Genomic DNA, 15379 nt, shown 5'->3' on the forward strand with positions numbered 1-15379 from the left:
AGACCGTGCAAACAATGAAGGGTGAAAGACGAACCATTAGGTCTTAATTTTAAAAGGGCTGTTAAATATCTCATGCATGGGTGAGTTACAGTTTGGGTTTTTATTGTCATCGAGAGGTCGGAATGGAGGATTACAGGAACGTAAGGCATCGAGGATTGTGGTCTCGAAGGCACCGAAGTGTTTATATTAAGCACTGTGAAACTGTTTCTGCTCATTCCCTGACTCAGATTTAGCGAGACCGTTCGAAAATCCGACATTACATTACCGGGGAAAGATTCTCCCATGGCCCCTCGTTCCACACAGCGGTGCAAAGTAAAGACTCACCATGAAAAATCCACAGTTTGCTCAAATATTTACAGTCAGTTTCAAACAGAGTTATGTGGAGGTTTTATGAGAGCTACTTCACAGTGTTTCTCTGTTGTCTTTGCTGGGTAAATAGACAAAGCCAGTGCAATGTGAGTTTCACATGAATTAGTCTTTAAGGGGGTCCGTTATGCTTTTGGGGGGGGTTTCTTTTTCCTGTAACATGTTATATAAGATATTCTATATGTAAATGGTCTGCAGAGGCTGAAATCCCTGTCTTCCCACCAAAGGGAGTTTTTCTTCCACACACTCTACCCCCCTGCCTGAAACACCTCCATATGACTCCTTTTGTTTACTTCCAGAACAAGGTGACATCACTACGTAACATTGGCACTTCTATTTGCTAGCGCTACGATAGATTGTACGTGATTGGCTGAGGGGCGGGACATCTCTAAGCTGTTGGTCAATCACCAATCAGAGCAGACTCTGGTTTCAGACAGAGGGTGAAAAGAGGAGCTGCAGCACAGGCAGTATGAGAAAAATAAAGAGCTTTTTGAACATTAAAGCAGTGAGACATGTCCCAGGAGAGACACTAAATACAAATATGATCCTGAAAGGAGAATAATATGGCCACTTCAATGTGTACTAACACATGAGCCTCATTAAATCTTCCTTTTAAAAGTGTCCTGGCACTTGCAACGTGATGTCTGCAACATGTCACGTTTTGACACAACCAAAGTAAAAGTAATTACACAAACTGTAGGCTGGCCAACACAAACACAATCCTTTTAGATCACGTGCATGTTTGCACACTGACGTCATGCTTACTTTCTGAAGCCTATCCCTGGCCCACGCGCTCTCTTTTCAGCGATTGGCCGTTTGAAATCACCTCCTGCTCCTGGTTAAATGGTTTGTCTCCCCAACAGAACCCGTTGCCTGGGTAACAGATTGCTTTACAGTGTGATGCTGGTGGAGCGTTAGTGCACAGAATCTGTTCCATGTGTGGACGGCATCGAGGAACGAGTCATCAGTGTCAATGTAAACAGGGCGGGGTGTGGGCCCGGTCTGCCTGCCTCATGCTTATCTTCAGGCTAATACACAGTGACGGCTCTGGAGGGAAATGAAGGAGAATTCATATTGGATTAACTAATGCAAGAATTCCTGCTGATTCTGGACTCCATTAATCCAAAAATAACACAACACTGCTTTCGAGGCTCCCTGTTGCACCCCAGGCTTTATTGTTCAGGAATCCAGTGGTTGTTAAGTAAACTGTGTTAGTATGAACTTAATGACGAACCTTAGAGCTCAATTACGAGATACATCTGTGTTTTTTATGTATGTATGGTTTAAATATAACATGTTACCTGACAGGAAAAGTGAGATTATCCCAGGGGAAATTGCTCTGATCACTTTCTGATGGCTGAATCAATTTCTGTTTCGTAAACCATGTAACTGTTGCGGGGTATGGGAGGTGAATGGATCCAAAAGCAGAACAGAAAGGGAGCTTAAAGGACTACTACTGTCAATTTGAATGATTCATAAAGCAAAAACACTAGCAAAATCAGTGTATAATCCATGTGTCTGCTTCCAAATATTCCTATCTCTAACAACATATGGATTATTAACATCTTGCAAGTATAGTTGATCTTTTTTCACATGCTACTTAATATGCTTACTATTGGTCTTTAGGGATAAATGGAAAAAGCCATGACTGCTAGCGACAAACAGAAGATGTGGTTTTAGCTGAAAATATCATTAGATTTATTGATATTTAAGATCATGGAAAGGTCACAGTTCTTTTCTTTGCCAAATGATTGCTTAATACACAGCTGCCATGTGTCATTTCCCTGTTTGGTTGTAATCCAAAACCAATATAAGCAAATGATTAATCTCACTGAGGAATGACTGTGTGATCAATTACACAGCAGTGTCTGTTTACCCATCCTGGTGTGGGTGCTTTCATTATACTCGCATCCATCCCTCAGTCAAATACATACAAGTACATACATGCTTGAATATGTGTATGTGCTTGCATTATTGTCACGCTGCAAAGCAATGTGCCTCCTCCCTTTGCTGCTTCCACAGAAATGCAGCTAATGTTAAGATAGTGGAGAGCCTGAAGCCGTCAACCCAAGAATTACACACTGAGATGAACACGAAGGGACGTCTAGTGGAGTAATGTTAGCCATGTTAGCCATGTTAGCCATGTTAGCGATTATGCCGGTGCCGGTGGGCGATGAAGGCACATTTATGGGAACATATGAAACGTGACTGGCAGAGATTTAGTTCTGGGAGTAGATGTAGACAGAGAAGGCAGGAAGGTCAACTGCAGGCCCGGGGGAATCAGAGGCCGAGGAAAAACATGGACAAGAAAAGAAGCAAGAAGAGAGGCGATGCGGAGGAATGTGAGGGCATGTGCAGCAGGCAGAGGGAAGGACGAGATAAACAGAAACAGAAAATGAAAAAGTGGAAATGAAAGAAAGATGTCTCTGAAAAGATTTAGATTCTCTCTTGTATTAATGTTTCTATGAATATATTTTTAGCGTTATCTTTATCACAAATATCAACAATTCCCCTTTGTGTTTTCGATCATTGCCGTTTGATTGTTTTTGTTTTTTGTCGCTGTTCACGTCAAGAAAAGGGAACGTGGATGGGGAGTTGTTGAATTTGCATGTTCGAAAAAGTATATTGTTTTCCTTGTAAAGAAAACTGAATACGAACATAACAATGTATTACAACTGTATGTAAAAATGTGTTATTGTACAAAGAAAGAAACACATGGAAAATAAAAGGGATGCCATTACAGTAAATATCAGACTTCCATATGCAATACCATCTTCTGTACATTGTGAATAACCTTCATGCTCAGCTGCTTCCAACTTTAAAATGCATACGAAAAGCTCAGATTTGACATCTAGAAGCGTACCTGGGTTTTGAGTCATCACCTACAGTATATATATCAAAGGTGACAGTTTTAAGAGTTCTTCATACCAGTCCTGAACTGGGGGACAATGATGTCTTGCGCCATATGCACCTTACTACTGGGGAGGAGCAACTGGATGCAGCTATTTTTTGGGTTTAGTTTAACAAGCGTGTTGTACTAAACTACGTAGTTACAAACCTGTAAATGTAGAAACATCACTTAAAATAGAAGACGAAATCAAGCCCCAGACTTTTAAACCTCCTGCTTTAGATAATCAAGGTAAAAGGTCAGCTTGTTTAAACCTGTTTAGGCACCTCTGCTTGAGTGTCTTGCATAATTAGACCAACTTTTAGTAATGTTCCCATATGTACAAATCCCCATAATTACTGTGGTGTCTATGTTTTTTCAACTATTAGAAATAATAGCCTTACATTAAACATATTGTACATTTTATCTGCTGTTTTTCTATAATACATACTTTTATGAAAGAGTGTGTTGTAAAACCATGAAAACAAGAGATCAATATCCATGATTCCGTTTTTTTGTTTGAAATTAGGCCAGAAAATCAGACAAAAGAAAAGAAAACGGTAAAAAATCACCTGACATGTTGACGTGACCCTGACAACCGATGAGAGTTTCTGACATTGACTTTCAACATTCATAATTTACTATGGTCATGAAGGATGGGTCATGACCGAAAGAACGAGATCGCGGATACAAGCGGCCGAGATGGGATTTCTCCGCAGGGTGGCTGGCATCTCCCTTAGGGATAAGGTGAGAAGTTCAGTCATCCGGGAGGGACTCGGAGTTGAGCCGCTGCTCCTTCGTGTTGAAAGGAGCCAGTTGAGGTGGTTCGGACACCTAGTGAGGATGCCACCTGGGCGCCTGCCTAGGGAGGTGTTCCAGGCACGTCCAGCTGGGAAGAGACCGAGGGGTAGACCTAGGACCAGGTGGAGGGATTCTATCTCTTCGCTGGCCTGGGAACGCCTTGGAATCCCCAGTCAGAGCTGGTTGATGTGGCCAGGGAAAGGAAAGTTTTAGGGCTCTCTGCTTGAGCTGTTACCTCCTGACGGAAAAGCGGGAGAAGATGGATAGATGATAATTTACATGCATTACATTCCTTTGTTACAACAAGGAGAAGCTCTTTTGTTGAGGTTAAAGAGGTCAATAACAGAAAGAGGCTTTAAGATCAGTGCAAAATATGAAACAATTATTGAAGTTGCTTTAAAATTCTGAGATTAATGGAGATTTCTCCGGCTGATATTTGAAAATGCAGCATGTATGTACTGTATGGTCATTGTGCATTTCCCAAAACAGCAAAGCTACAAAAATATTGTTCCAAAATGTAAATAATGGCATCACCGATATTCTAGGAACATGACCAGTCTCGTCTCTAAAAACGTTCATACCACGCCTCTAGAGCTGTCTTAAACTCTTGCCCTTGGAGAGGAGTCAACACCATTTTCGATGTGTAACCGCAAATCAAACATTTCAGGAAGTCATTGTGTCAGCCATTTCCTGCAGCTATCCAGATTACAGGGCCATGAGTGTGTGCTCGTGGCTCGCCGCTACACTTCACCACGGCATTATCCTGTCGTCAGCTCCCAGACATCCACCCAGGTGTTCCTGCACGACCGCTGTCACGTTTTATTGTCTCTCTGACTGACAGGAGGGCGGTCCGGCTCTGCGTACCGGGTGTCATTATGGCTGTGGGTTTGGCAGCCGATGGCATTGCTGTCATTGTCTGTCTTCAGTGACAAACAGAGTGAGAGGAAGAGACGGAGGAGGAGGAGGGTGATAATTGAGAGGCACTGTCTGCCAGTAAGGAGGGGAGAAGAGGGGAGCTGAGAAACAAAAGGATGTTTGAGATGAAAACGAAGAACAACAGAATTCCAGTTATGTATCGGACCAGGTGTGTGTGTGTGTGTGTGTGTGTGTGTGTGTGTGTGTGTGTGTGTGTGTGTGTGTGTGTGTGTGTGTGTGTGTGTGTGTGTGTGTGTGTGTGTGAATCACATTGCGATCTAAGGTGAAGACATTTAAAAACTTGCCCAGGATCAAATTTCTTTGCATGATATATTTTAGGTAGATGTGTTTGTTAAAGGCCTTCAGAAGAAGTAGTTGCTAGGTAAGGATCCTTATTCATCCGTACAGTAAATGAATTACCTTATTAGTACAAATAAATTGAAGGAATAGAGCGCTAGGTAATCCCAGGATGGAAACACACCACAAAATGTAGTAAAGCAGACTTTGTTTTGACTGTGTTTAAGCATCTTTACAGGCTGTAATGAATGCATTACTCCATGTTCAATGCATATCACTTTGCATAATGTGTACAATTAAATCGTGGACCCATTTTATAACAGTATATGGTATAGCATTTTTGAGCTGTATCAGATGAATGTCTGGTGCAAATCAAAGCTGACAATTGCATGTCGACCAGTGTTAGCCAAGGTTTCTGCAGTTGTAACTTTTCAGATTTTAGTCAAAATTAGCGTAGCAGTTCCAAGAACATCGCAGCTATGTAGAACAAGATAATAACACAGCTTTTGAATGATGAATGTTGCTAAAAAATGCTGTAATTTCAGTTGTTCAGCATTCATAAAGATGTATGTACTGAGTGTTCTGATGTACTAGATTAGAAGTGTAAGTGCCTAAGACCTCAAATAAACTACAGAGCTGCTTATTGTTTAAAAGATTTGCTGTCAATGATGTTAATGTTTGTATAAAAGTCAGTTGCACCATAAAGCTGGATGAATTACTTGTGGAAAACCGAATTATAAATACAAGAGCATGATGGATCCGTACCGAGAAGCCTCTTCCACAATTCCCCCTGCACACAATATATTTAATTCTGCCTGCATGGAAGAGAAAGAATAGCTTTAATATTCCCCCTGAGCCTCTGGACTTACTGCTCGTAAACAACGCCAACTTTCCCTTCATTTGTTTCCTCAGTCCTGGCTACAACACACACTCCTCTGGACCGTGTGTGTGTGTGTGTGTGTGTGTGTGTGACTGTACAGTGTGTGGGAGTGTTTACTGAATATCCCGGGGTATTACAAACAACAGTTTGATGATTGAGAATCTGAACTTCACACAAAGTAGATCTTGAGAGTCAAATTGCAGTCTCAACAGCCTCTTTCAGCGAACCTGTCACGACATATCCAAGTAGTGCTTTGAATCAGCTCATCACTTAGAAGAGAAATAAACACTACCTGCAGATTCCTGCCAACAAGCCCAGGTGTGTGTCTTCTGCCCCAGTTCCCAGAAAAAGACAGGTGAACTTGTGGATGATTCATTCAGGACTATGATGTCAGTGAGTGTTATGTATCATCTGTAGGATACATGTTCTGTGGCCACGATGAAAGCACTGTGGCTTTTTTTAGATTCCAGTAAAGAGTTTTGGATGGAGTCGAGGTGCTTTTTCATTTCATAGCTAGAATTCTTATCCTACAAAAAATATTGACTATATAACCCTAAGATTAATATTCATCCTGCACGCTAAATAGATTCCACTACAAGTAAACACATAATTTACAGGCCCAAACACTTGAATTGTGTAGGAATGTTAAGTATTTTACTTTGGAAGATGGAAAAATACTAAGAACACTCGTTACTTTGGGTCGACTGTGGCTGTGAGTTAGTCGTTCGTCTTTCACTCACAAGGTTGTGGGCTTGGCTCTGCAGTCAACATATCGATGTATTTCTTGGAGAGATACCTAACTCCAAGTAGCTCCCGCTTGCCAGGCTTCCTGGAGCAAGTACATTGCTCTGTATGAATGGGTGAATGATGACGTGTAAATGGAAAGGGTCGTAAAGAGAGCATACAGTGGATATACAGCCCCGGAAAAAAATAAGCAACCACTTCAGCATTTTCTCTTGTGTTATTTTTTATAGGTACGTCTTTTGAGTTAAATTATTACTATCATTTTTTTATTGTATTCTATAAATTACTGACAATTTTGCTCTGTGTTGCAATTCACCAGACACTGAAATGGTTGCCATCCATGTAGAGATAAAGATTTAAGAACAATTTGAGTGGTCTCTTCATTTTTTCAATATACATTTCTGTAGTGCTGCTGAATGCAGTTTTCACAAGTTACATTTTAAATGAGTTATTAAATCATACATTTACAACAATTATATTAGACATGAACATAAACCCAAAGAACATGATTCCTGAGCCAATGGGCGTTCAACACAAACAATACTGTCATTCTTGAGCAAATTCTGCAAAAAAAATCTGACTCTTGCTCTTCCTTTTGCCAACGTTTCTTTCTGTTGAGTCACCTGAGCATCTGTTCCTCCATCTGATTCATGTATTAATAATGAAGGTGGGAGAGCAGCTAGAGACCCGATGGAGGAAGCTGAGTCAGTCGAATCTGACAGATGTCTCCTCTTGACTAACAGAAAGCTGTCAGCTGTACATTTGACCATCAGTCAGATTCAGAAGTGATACTCGAGGAGACATTTCTATTGTGTCTTAAAGTTTACATTAGAGTCCATCAGAAGTGTTTTAGTGCTCTCTGTGTATTTTTCTTGTTGTTTTCTATTAGAAATATACCATTTTGCTGTGGTCAGTACCTGAGTTTTTGCATGCTGGTAGGGAATATGCCTTTCAAATATTAGCATGCAGAGAAAAGGTTGAGGGATTAAATGTTAGCTGTTCTGTAACTGATACTCGTAAAAACTAAAGCTATGAGCAGCTCAAATGTGCATCTTTTCCTGACAAATCCTGGTGGATTTAACATTTAAACTATCTCGTCATTGAAGAAGAAAAAGCTCCCACAATATGTTTCTTATGCTCTTGTACTTTAAAGGTCAGTTCACCCACATTCACTTCCCAAACACAACCCTCACCCTTTAATGCTATCTTTCTATGCAGGTATTTTGGGGGTTTCTTTGTCCAGATTTTGTAATATCTAAATTCCTGATATAAAAATCTATCCTTCCAGTACTTCGAACCGTCGCAGGTAAGTGAAACAATATGTTTGTTCTTTTGTTTTAATACAAATCAAAGGCAACACCATTTTTGTCCCATGGTGGCCATCTAAAACGTATACCCCAGAAATGGACAAAATATCTTAGATACAAGACAATAACCTGTATTGTCAATGAGTGTTTTGTCCTACTTGTAAAGCAAAAGGTTGTTGTTTGTATCCAGGTCTTGTGATAAGGTAAATCAGCCAACACTAACTTTGCCTTCTTCACAACCTCTTCACCCCTCCTATCGCCCACCCAGAAGGGCCGAGGCTCTCACGGCCTCAGTCCCACCACAGGGCGGCTGACAGGTAAGAAACACACACACATAAACACAGTTTCACACTTATCCATGTTCTTTCTCACACACACAGGGTCAAAAGTATCTCTGTTTGACACACACTCCTGCGTAGATCCGAACCCTCTGTGCCTCGCTCTGAGAAATGTGCCGTATCGATGCTGAGAAGCAGGTCAAGCATTCTGTAAGTGCAGCAAAGTGAGATAATTGCAACAGAGACTGCTCTCGGCTTACTATTAAAACACCCCCAACCCCCCAAAATCACCCTGTCTCCGCCCCCCTTCCACCCTTGTCAACTCACACAACATCCAAAAGGCGGAGTGGTGGTGATGGTGAGCTGATCATTTGGAGAATGGACGGGTCGTGAAATGCTGAGCGACAGAGCGCTCAGTGAGCCCGGCTAACGAGCTGCCTGATTGGTCTGATCTCTCCCTCTTCCCCTTGATGTGGATCCGTGTGATGTTGGAGCGGGTCTTTAAAACACATGGGCTCTTAAAGGGTACTCCCAACGACCGGTGCTTCGTCCTCTAACTATGCCTTTGAGGGGATGAAGGGTTGAGAGTTCAGGGAAGTGTGACCGAGTGAACGTGTGAATGAGTGATCAAGCTCATGTGAATGTATTTTTAGGTATGGGTAAATATCAGAGAGGAGAGGGAGGCAGGACAGAGGGAGATGGAAGGCACAAAGGGTTCACAGGCCCTGATTGTTTTTAATAATAGGTGTGATGCTGTCATTGGTTTGTTATGGAATTAACTCCACAGACTTTGATGTAAACTAGGAACCAGAATAAACAGGAACCACTGTTCACCATCAAACAAACCAATACAACAGTCCGGATCCAAACACTACCTGTGCAGCATTTCAATTTCAAGCAAGGTTTTTAGAGACACAACTCTTTGTAAAGTTTCAGTATAGCTAGAAATGTATCTCTGGAGGTATGAACATATTTCTTCAAATGGATATTCCCTCATTCTGTGTTTTGGAGGAAGAACAGTGTGGTAAACTGGTGAGTGCTGAGACTAAACGATTCACTGAGGTCTCATAGTGTTTCATAACTCTTTTATTCAGGTTTTTCCTTCCTTATTCTTAATTCCATCCATTGATTGTGTAGGGATAAAGTGGGTGCCGAGACAACCAAGTCAAGTTTTAATTAATGTCCATACCAATTTTGAGACAAGCGATGAACTTCTACTAAACCTTACCAAGTAGTTTTGTTGCATAAAGACAGCCGATTAATTTTGTCATGTTTTTGTTAAATTAAGTTGGACAACATGTGACCGTAACCCAGAAGAAAATATGTTCCCCTGCAGTCAAATTAAGATTAATCATAAATATTAATGAGACAGGATTTCGTTCAGACACTTGTGATTTGTATCCCATTAACATGTTTGTCAGTGAGAAGCTTGTGAGGGGTCATCTAATTCTTGCACGATTAGCTACACCTCCTATTTGGTCCAAACGAAGCTTGAATCTCAGATGAAATGAGGCTGGCATCACATATGAATGTGTGTCTCTTCGTAAATGTACGCCAAAAGTTCAGTGGAGGCTTTTTTATGATGTGTGTAATAAGGGTTACAGCATAGCTATGGAGTCACAAGATATACGGAGTAGCACAATAATGTGTGTGTATATTTGTAGTTCTAAGAGCCTAAATAATGAAGACAAACTATCTAGAAATTGCATTGGCATGTGTAAAAGAGAAGTAGGGTCATAAGGGTTACAGAGAGACCAAGACCACAAAAGGCTGCTGCTGAAAAACAGCCTCGAGCTTTAAAAGTCGCTCAAGGCCGTAAATTAGAAATCTGCAACCGATGGATATAATGGGTCCATTTTGAAGGTATTGTGAACAAATATGAAACATCCCCCAACCCCAAAATTCAGAGCATTGTGCGTCATGTGTAGTAATGTGGATGGTTCACATAAAAAAAGAGCAGCCCCTGTGTCTGTTTGTGTCAGCTGACCTGGATCTAATTGTAACCACTACGCTCAGGCAGATATCCGACAATCCAAAACAAAAAGTTGACTTCAGAGACGAACAACAGAAGAAGAAAAAATGTGCTGAAAAATGTGTATGAAATTAAATGAATTGACTTGCCTTACAGCCAGATGTTACATTTCTGATTGAGCTGAATAAATGATCTCACTCTTGGAGAATGATTCCTCTTTGTGTGATGGCAGCTTTTTCCTTAACCCGACAAAGAGAGGAAGGTACAAAGAGAATGCCATTTACCATCGCCCTTGCTCTCTTCATGCTGCGACCAAATGGCCTTGGGGGGAGGGGGGGGACTAGCACTTAAAGCCAATCCATGAGTCTCCTGGACCTTACATGTCTCTTGACCTTTTTAGTTTTTCTGAAGACGGTCACGACTCAACCTGAAAAGAGGGAAGATGTTTTTAGCGCACCATGCTATAGTGGGTCAGTGGGACTTCTTCGAAAGGAAAAGGTTCCTCGAATGGAAAGAAATACTTCCTTGGAAGAAAAACCATATGTTAGAGGTTTACTGAATGAACTCCTTTCAAATGGAATTGTTAATATATGGTTTGTCTTAGGTTTCCTAGATTTGACACTTGAAGCCGAGCTGTCAATGCGCTAAATTCAATTTTACACAACAACACTACTTTGGGACCAAAAGGAGGGAAACATAGGAATATGAAGAAGGTTGTTGTTTAGTTTAAGATCTTTGAGGTACACACACACATAGACATTATCCCCTGTCACAAGAAATAACCATCAACACTTAAATTGATGACTAATAACGCTTCATTGAAAGAAATCTATGAGGTTTGCCGAAGTTACATCAATATTAATGGACTATTAATGTACCTTGTGTGGTTCATCTGAAGGTCTCTAGAAGATATTTAACTTCTGAGGTGCAGCTGTCAATCTAAACCATTTGATATGACCTCATACTACTACTTTGTGACAAGAAAGAGGTAAAATAAAGACCTTTAGAGTTCACAAATAGACAGCTTCCTGCTGACACAGACGCTGAAGTTACATCAATATTAATGGACTATTTATCAAGGGACTTGTTAATGTGCCTTGTGTGGTTCATCTGAAGGGTATTTGACTTCTAAAGTGCAGCTTTAAGTCTAATAAATTCAATAATACCCTATTTTACCAGGAAGGGAACAAAGGACGATGTTTTTTAATAAGACTTTTGAGGTACAAAGAAATAGACGACTTTCTTAGACATCATCCCCGTTCACAAGAGAGGACCAGTGCTGCCTTCATGGAGGAAATCTATATATTAAAGGTTTGCTGAAGTTATATCAATGTTAATGAACTCCTTTCAAATGGACTTGTTAATATGTGGTTCTTTTGAATGTTTCTAGAAGATATTTGACTCTTGAAGCACTGCTGTGATTTAACTCAGTTGCGTTACCCTATAACAAAACGTTGGGATCAGAAGGAGGGAAACAAAGGTGCTTCATTGTAAGAAAATCTATGAGGTTTGCCGGAGTGACATCAATATTAATAGACTCTTTTTTAATGGACTTGTTAATGTACCTTGTGTGGTTCATCTGAGAGATCCTGGAAGGTATTTGATTTGTAAAGCACAGCTGTGTGTCGAATAAATCAACCGTACCCAATACTACTCTGTGACCAGAAGGAGGGAAACAAAGGAATAGGAGGGAGGTTGAAAAGACACGACCAGTGATGGAGGTTTGCTGAAATAACATCAATATTAATGAACGGACTATTAATGCACTTTGTGTCTGAAGGGTCCAAAGGGCTGACCAATCATGCTTCCTTTGAAGAAAATCTATATGTTAGAGGTTTGCTGAAGTAGCATCAATATTAATGAACTCCTTTTAGATGGACTCTAGTTCTTCTGAAGGTTCCTATAGAAGATGCACACTTCTGAATCGGGGCTGTCAATCTGATTATTCAATGTGGCCCTTTACTTATAGATCATGAGGAGGAAGGAAACAAAGGAAAGGGAGAGAGGCTGTATTTCTGATCAGACCTTTGAGGTACACACAAAGAGAATGTCTTCCTATAGACATCCTCCCCTGCCATAAGAGCTGACCCACCATAAGTGATTCAGGAAACAGCCAGATAATAACAATGAACGGGCGCACGGTTGTACAAAGTGAGAGACATCAGGAGGGGGCTAACGAGACCACGCAGATTAATTAATAGCATCATTAATGAGTAAGTGCCTTGATAAGGGGTGTTGGTGGGTGCAGGAGGGGTTATTGTTTCTACGGAAACACGAGGGAAATCACCCGAGGATGGGAAGTGACCCACATTTGGGAAAAGGAAAGATGGGGGGGGCGACCCCCATTCGCCTAACAGGCACCCCGACATCCCCCCCTGGGCAGCATGCTGATTGGTTCATTACACATAGTAAACACATCTACCACCCCCCACCCTGGCAGACACACACACACACACACACACACACACACACACACACACCCTGCACCCCCCAGCCCTCGAAAGACCGATGGCCAGATTCCTTCAGTGCCCAGATTCATAAATAACTCCACACTCCCTCCATCTGCTGGAATTCGGACTGCCTGATGGAGAAAATATTCTTTGTTTCACAGGAAGTAAATAAAAGACAATAAGAGACAAATATTAAGCAATATTTGATCAATTTAGAACCTTTTTACCAATTGTTTTTTAACATTCTAAAATATAATATTTACACATGCTGCCACATTGGAAATTATTCTTGTTACCTTTTATTATTTTATTTATTTTTAAGGCAAACACCATCCCAAAAGACACTACGTTAAATATACCATTATATTTATTTTTAGGAAAATATAACTCCTCGTTCTTATCAAACTATTTGATTTGTACAGTATTCTGCTCCAGGAAATTAAGATATGAATTAAGCGTCTTGTTGATTCTCCCGTTTGGAGTAACTCAGAGGGTATACGTTCTTTGTCTTTGTTTCTTAATGTGTTTTGTTTTATATATGAGAGTTATAGGTAACATCAGTTTGTATTTGTGTTGTTTAACCAGTTGTATTTTGTAAAAAAAAGTGTCCGGCCTCCTATTAGCAGACAGGTGTATTTCATCCCTGCAGGCGTTCTGACACCCCACACCAAGGTGGTCTACTTTCTCTTCAGATCAACAACAGGAGCCGTATTTATTCAGACAAGGATGCAGAGGTGGGAGTCGAACTGTTGAAACACATGTATTTCAACTTGTCCTTTGGGGCGGCATCCTGCCAGCCTCAAATGGAGAGACCCCCGTGATGCGCTGCACTTTAATTCCCCCCTCCAGGGGTTTGGATGAACGCTCTCTGAAGGTTAAAGTCCTGGCTGTGTTGCACACTACAAGATTTACCTTTACATCTGATGTCTGTGGCTCTCTGCTCTCGATCAGCTGTCACTTCCTGTTACTGCTGCTTCATTTGGTGGCTGGCCATTGTCCTCAGGCGCTAGAGCTGCTGGATGCAGTAGAGGAGCGACTTGCTGCCGTTAGGTCTGCTGAGGAGCCCTGCAATTGGTTCAAAAGCAAACAAAAGAAAATATCACACAAAGCAGCATACAAGGAGAATGCAAAATACACAAAAAATACACCTTTCCTCTCCATCACCACATTTTACAGCTAGTTTACACAATTGTAATTTATATACAATCATACGTTTCTGCTACTGAAATATATATATATATATATATATATACTGTGAGTCTATATTTATGTTACTACAGTATTTTGGTCTTTCATAAAACATTTAAATGTATCCAGAATATTTTACATTGAGCATTATTTATGATTTATGTCTTTTTGACTCTAGATATGTTTAGATTTGCTGTTTATTGTTTTATTGCATTATGTGATTTTTTACACCCGGGTGTAAATAGCATTGTTAACTATTTACAGCCAGGTGTAAAAAAAACAACAACAACAACATTTGGACCCGGTTGTAAATAGTCAACAAAGCAATTTGCACCCGGGTGTAAGTAATCAACACTTGTTCTCAGTCTAATGGGTTCTCTCAGGGAAAATAATAATTACAGAGCATTTCCGTTGCTTCTGTTTTGCAAATGCATATATAAAATGCACCTGATCTGTTCTCTGCTGGCATCCAGGTGAAGCAGAGACAAGCATGTAAATGTGCTGTTCAGGTATTCACTGAAAAAGAGCTTTTTGAAGCTTCAGGTGCTGCCCTGGTTTCAGGGAGAACTGAGAAATGTTCTTTACATAGGGAATGTTGTACATGTCCTTAACCACCTCAAAGTCAAATGTGATATCAAGATGTTATGTATGGACCACGCAGTTATTATATTTTTATATTTTATTTTTTCCATTTTAAAAGTCGACATATAGAGAAAATCTCAGAAAGAAAAAAAGTGATAATTTTGTTAAAATTCTCAGAAATTAAAAAAAGTCGAAATCTGTGAGAAAAAAATGTTAGAAGTTTGAAGAGAAAATCTAAAGAAAAAAAATTGGGAGACAAAAAGTGTACATTTTAAAAAGAGGATTATTACAGCAACATGTAAAACAGTTCAGATCTAATAAAGCAGATGCAGGCAGTAGATTCACCCCAAAGTATTAGCCTACAGAACAGTTTACACCTAGGGACGGCTTCCATCCGGCCTTTGAGAACCAATCATCCCACAGGTGACCCGATGCTTTAGTCTTTAGCGCCCTCAAGTGGCCACAGAAGGAGTACATCATTTGGTATAATTATTAGCCGCTTTTATAAATTGACATTGTCATTGAACTTATTCTTAATAACAGCTGCCAAGGCTGAAAATAAATCAAAACAGCTGTTCAGCCCATTATGTCTTATCTTTTTAGATATCTTAAGACAATTTCTGGAGGGATATTTTTTTTTGTATATTAATTATTTCGTATTACTTCCAAGTCATGTGCAATATGCTATTTAGGATTATTCACTAAAGCAAAA

This window comes from Eleginops maclovinus, chromosome 7, assembly GCF_036324505.1.
Source record: "Eleginops maclovinus isolate JMC-PN-2008 ecotype Puerto Natales chromosome 7, JC_Emac_rtc_rv5, whole genome shotgun sequence".
Taxonomy (NCBI): Eukaryota; Metazoa; Chordata; class Actinopteri; order Perciformes; family Eleginopidae; genus Eleginops; species Eleginops maclovinus.